Raw genomic sequence first — 6,000 nt, forward strand, 5'->3', positions numbered from 1 at the left:
AAATCAACATAGCCTCCACGATATTTATGTTCATGGTGGATTATATCCTACTCATGCTTGCACTCAATGTTTATTAATTTTAATGCATATTCATGACTATTGTCGCTCTCTAGTTGGTCGCTTCCCAGTCTCTTTCTAGCCTTCACTTGTACTAAGCGGGAATACTGTTTGTGCATCCAATCCCTTAAACCCCAAAGTTACTCCATATGAGTCCACCATACCTTCCTATATGCGGTATCTACCTGCCGTTCCAAGTAAATTTGTATGTGCCAAACTCTAAACCTTCAAATGAAATTCTGTTTTGCATGCTCGAATAGCTCATGTATCAACTAGGGATGTCTGTATCTTCCATGCTAGGTGGGTTATTCTCAACAGGAGTGGACTCCGCTCCTCACTCACGAGAAAATGGCTGGTCACCGGGATGCCCAGTCCCATGCTTTAAGCAAATCATATCAAAATAATTGCACACAAAACTCCCCAAGGATTGTTGTTAGTTGGAGGCACCCGTTGTTTCGGGCAAGCCATGGATTGATGCTTGTTGGTGGAGGGGGAGTATAAAATTTACCATTCTGTTTGGGAACCGCCTATAATGTGAGTAGCATGGAAGATATCGAGATCTCTCGGTTGTTATGTTGACAATAAAAGTATGTCGCTCAAAATATTATTCATCTCTATTTCAAAAATCGAGCTCTGGCACCTCTACAAATCCCTGCTTCCCTCTGCGAAGGGCCTATCTATTTACTTTTATGTTGAGTCATCACCCTCTTATTAAAAAGCACCAGCTGGAGAGCACCGTTGTCATTTGCATCCATTACTATTAATTTATATTGAGTATGACTATGACTGGATCTCTTTTTCCATGAATTACAATGTTTAGTCAGTCCTTGATCTTGAAAGGTGCTCTGCATTTATGTTTTGCGGTCTCAGAAAGGGCTAGCGAGATACCATCTTGTTATATCATATTATGATTGTTTTGAGAAAGTGTTGTCATCCGAGATTTATTATTATTGCTCGCTAGTTGATTATGCCATTGGTATGAGTAAACATGAGACCTAAGTGTTATTGTGAATATGGTTAGTCATAATCTTTGCTGAAAACTTGAATGCTGGCTTTACATATTTACAACAACAAGAGCAAACAGAGTTTATAAAAGTTTTTCTTTATCACTTTCAGTTTATCAACTGAATTGCTTGAGGACAAGCAAAGGTTTAAGCTTGGGGGAGTTGATACGTCTCCAACGTATCTACTTTTCCAAACACTTTTGCCCTTGTTTTAGACTCTAACTTGCATTATTTGAATGGAACTAACCCGGACTGACGCTGTTTTCAGCAGAATTGCCATGGTGTTATTTTTGTGCAGAAACAAAAGTTCTCGGAATGACCTGAAACTTCACGAAGATTATTTTTGGAAATAATAAAAAATATTGGCGAAAGAATCAAGGCCAGGGGGCCCACACCCTATCCACCAGGGTGGGGGCACGCCTACCCCCCTGGGCGCGCCCCCTGCCTCGTGGACCCCCTGGAGCTCCACTGACCTCAACTCCAACTCTATATATTCACGTTCGGGGAGAAAAAAATCAGAGAGAAGGATTCATCGCGTTTTACGATATGGAGCCGCCGCCAAGCCCTAATCTCTCTCGGGAGGGCTAATCTGGAGTCCGTTCGGGGCTCCGGAGAGGGGAATCCGTCGCCATCGTCATCATCAACCATCCTCCATCACCAATTTCATGATGCTCACCACCGTGCGTGAGTAATTCCATCGTAGGCTTGCTGGACGGTGATGGGTTGGATGAGATTTATCATGTAATCGAGTTAGTTTTGTTAGGGTTTGATCCCTAGTATCCACTATGTTCTGAGATTGATGTTGCTATGACTTTGCTATGCTTAATGCTTGTCACTAGGGCCCGAGTGCCATGATTTCAGATATGAACCTATTATGTTTTCATGAATATATGTGAGTTCTTGATCCTATCTTGCAAGTCAATAGTCACCTACTATGTGTTATGATCCGGCAACCCCGAAGTGACAATAATCGGGACCACTCCCGGTGATGACCGTAGTTTGAGGAGTTCATGTATTCACCATGTGTTAATGCTTTGGTCCGGTACTCTATTAAAAGGAGGCCTTAATATCCCTTAGTTTCCAGTAGGACCCCGCTGCCACGGGAGGGTAGGACAAAAGATGTCATGCAAGTTCTTTCCCATAAGCACGTATGACTATATTCGGAATACATGCCTACATTACATTGATGAATTGGAGCTAGTTCTGTGTCACCCTATGTTATAACTGTTGCATGAATAATCGCATCCAACATAATTATCCATCATTGATCCAATGCCTACGAGCTTTTCACATATTGTTCTTCGCTTATTTACTTTTCCGTTGCTACTGTTACAATCACTACAAAACTATCACTGTTACTTTTGCCACCGTTACCACTACTATCATACTACTTTGCTACTAAATACTTTGCTGCAGATATTAAGTTATCCAGGTGTGGTTGAATTGACAACTCAACTGCTAATACTTGAGAATATTCTTTGGCCCCCCTTGTGTCGAATCAATAAATTTGGGTTGAATACTCTACCCTCGAAAACTGTTGCGATCCCCTATACTTGTGGGTTATCATACTCCTAATTAATTAAGTGACCTTGCAGGAGAGACAGCAGAAGTGGAAGGGCTCCCTGGAGGATCGTCTCACATGTAAGGTAGACGTTGCCAGAGCCCTTGAATGGCCTCGACTGAGGCCTCTGGCTTCAGCAAGATCACCTTGGCACTGTTTATTCTTCTTCTTCTTCTTCCTCTTCATCCTCTGTTTCTCTTTCTCCTCAGCAGTTGGTGAAACCAAGTACATGATTGGCCTTCTATTTCTGAATTGGTTTTGTCAGTGAGGGAGTACAAGTGTACTAGTAAACAATAGCATTATTTTCTCATGGGAGTCGCACAATAGAGATGAACACATGCATTAAATATCATTCTTACCTAAAGGAAGGTTATGGCGCCAATATGGATGATGAGGATTGGAACACATATCTCCCTTTGTGCAGTTCCATCGAAATGAATCAACTATTCCATTCTGACATTCCAGTTAAACAGCACAAAAGCCACTTCTTTTAAGAAGTTTTTTGTGCAGTGCACCAAAAGGTCACAACAGCAACCTGGTGAAATAGATATCCCTGTTTCCACAAAAAGCTACAATGGAAACAGTCAAAGTCTCAAACAATTACAACCAAAAACATTTGGCTAAACTTGTCATGGCTTATAACAGTGGCCTGGCTTCATTTTACCAGGGGCATTAGATTAAGAACAACTAAATATTTGGTATAAGGGCATGAGACAGTGGGTGCACCAGCAGTCCAGCACCATGTACCTAAACAGGGGCATAAAGTGGTGATTCAGAGTTTGTTACCCCGAGAAACAAACATCCAAGAAACATATTTGGGTTGGTCCCATTTTTGTTCACTCTAGCCACCTACTCCTATGTGTGGATAGCAAATCTAGTCCTGGTCATACCACTGTGTACAGCGTTACCCCGATATTTCCCTTTTCGACCAAGAGACCAGTTGGATGACCAGTCTGTACTACTTTCACCCCCTTTCCTTCCTGTTTGTACCAAGTCCGATGTACATACTAAGTTCCCCCACCCCCACTTTATTTCTTGTTTGAACCAAGTACAAGATTTGACTCCATGAAGTAGCTTTACCTCTAACAATAGAAGAAAAAAATAGGTGACGTTGGACCATCCGATCGAGAGGGGCTGAGAGGTAGAAAATGATGCACATGCAGCGACGTAGCGAGCTGGGGAAGTAGAGCTAAGGCGGTTTCGAAGGAAGATATAACTGAAGGTCGTCGGGATGTGGATAGGTCGGCGGCGGGAGGCCGGATCCGCCCACACTAGGGCAACGACGAAGGGATCGGAGGACCTCCCGCGCCGGTGCTCGGCCAGAGATAACGGTGCGGCCGGCAGTGGGTCTCGTCCCTCGCTGTCGACGACGGCCTAAACGCTGCCCCTCCCCCCTTCACCGGCGGAGGGGGATTCGTCCGGATCTGTAACCAGCGGTGAGGATAGAATGACAGTGTTTTTTGAAGGGAGAAAGACAATGTTACCACCCCTATCTTGTTTAGATCTGGAGAGGATGAGAGTGTGTGAATAGAGCAACCCTAGCAAGCAAGCACGGAGGCTCCGGCCTCTATATACGTAGTGGGGTAGTTTTCCTTTTTCACTCCATCAAAACAATCGTTTAAAATTGTGTACTACGTGCCAGGTCGCCGTTTTTTAGTTGTTGATTGTTTTTTGAGATAGCTACCCGCTTGTTCCAAGTGGTGTTACGGTGTGCCAGGTCGTTCTTTGTATCGTTCAAGTCTGGTACAAGTCCCTCCACTAAATGAACAACCACCCCCTCGTAAAAATTGTGAACAAGCCCACGACTAAAATTATCGGAAACATGGGTTGCCCCAACATGCATTATTATTTATATTTTCTACTCCCTCCGTTCCTAAATATAAGTCTTTTTTATTAGCCACACCTAAGACAAGATTTTTTTTATTAGCAGTGAACCCCACATGTCATAGACACAAAAAGTGTGGCAAGATTCCCTTAGGCAAGCCAAGGTGTGTCTAACAATTTGAGCAACTCAAGTTAGGCAAGTGTGGGAAAAATAATGTGGCAACATAAGACAAACATAGTCACAATCCAAACAGCCCCGTAATTTTTTGTGACATGCATGAAAATTTGGTTAGTTAAACTTATAGTCAAAATTTGGCAACGTGCATCAAATCAACACATGCAAGTATCAAAAGGGAAGTCACGGCATGCATGCATGCGTTGTACTCCCTCCGTTTCCAAATATAAGACTTTTTAGAGATTGCAACAAGTGACTACATATGAAGCAAAATATGTCTACATACATCCGTATGTTGTAGTCCATTTAAAATGTGTAAAAAGACTTATATCGAGTGTAGTGCTTTGATGTGTCGCGTCAACTCGCACAAGACCGAGAAGTTTGATTACTACAACGCCCCCTCCCTCGCGGACTGAGCTCCGGTGCCTTAACTGCACCTGCCTTTGGCTGCATGACAGGTGGGCCAACCACCTATTGGGCCCACCTATCATAGACGCAAAGGCAGGAGCAGTAAATCAATGAAGCTGCGTCCCTCCCTCGCGCATGAGCGTGGTGGCTGGAGGGACTAGTAGGAGCTTTTGCTACACGCTATCCCTCCCGCACGAGGTGGACGGACATGCAGCAGTGGATTCGATACTTTAGAAGTAGGAGTAACATCATTGTTCGTCTTCTCGAAGAGGCGAAGGAAAGGTGGGCGAATCAGTGATGCTGCTATATTTTCATTCCAAGAATCTTCTTTTTGCGAAGCACCGACCGATTCTCACAGCCTATTCTTTTCCCGTTTTCATTGCGATTGTGGTTTCCTTTCGATTGCTTTTTGTTTGTCAGTTCATTGATGGATCCTGGAGCACTAGGCAAAGAGTTGCCGACGGACAACCCACTGGAGACAGCGATCTCCAGGAAGCGAGCACCGACCAACGAGTTGACCATGTTGGCAGGCCAACCCATGGAGACGAAGAACTCCAAGAAACAAGCATTGGCCAAAGAGTTGACGACGTTGGCGGACGAACTCCTCAAAGAAAGTTGGAAGAACAGCAAGGGCCCCACCGTGCCTACCCCAGAAACTCTGATGGCCACCTATGCGAGGCTCAAGGCCGAGTTTGAGGAGATAGTCGCCGTTGAGAAGCAGTATTCCCCTGGCAAGGTGATGTCCCCCATCGAGGACGAGGAGATGGCCCCCGGAGGGATGGGATCCCCCGGTGAGCTGCACAAGGTAAAAAATAATGGCTTATTACCATAGTTGTGGTTTTTGATTATTTGCAATGTGCTTGCTAATATGTTAGGGTTGTGCAGGTGCCGGTGGACGTCCTTGATGATTCCGATGTCGCGGCCCGTCCTGTGGACAACGCCCCAGAGATCGTTTTCAATGTCGCGGTCCG

The sequence above is a fragment of the Triticum aestivum genome, chromosome 1D (assembly GCF_018294505.1).
Source record: "Triticum aestivum cultivar Chinese Spring chromosome 1D, IWGSC CS RefSeq v2.1, whole genome shotgun sequence".
NCBI classification, from domain to species: Eukaryota; Viridiplantae; Streptophyta; class Magnoliopsida; order Poales; family Poaceae; genus Triticum; species Triticum aestivum.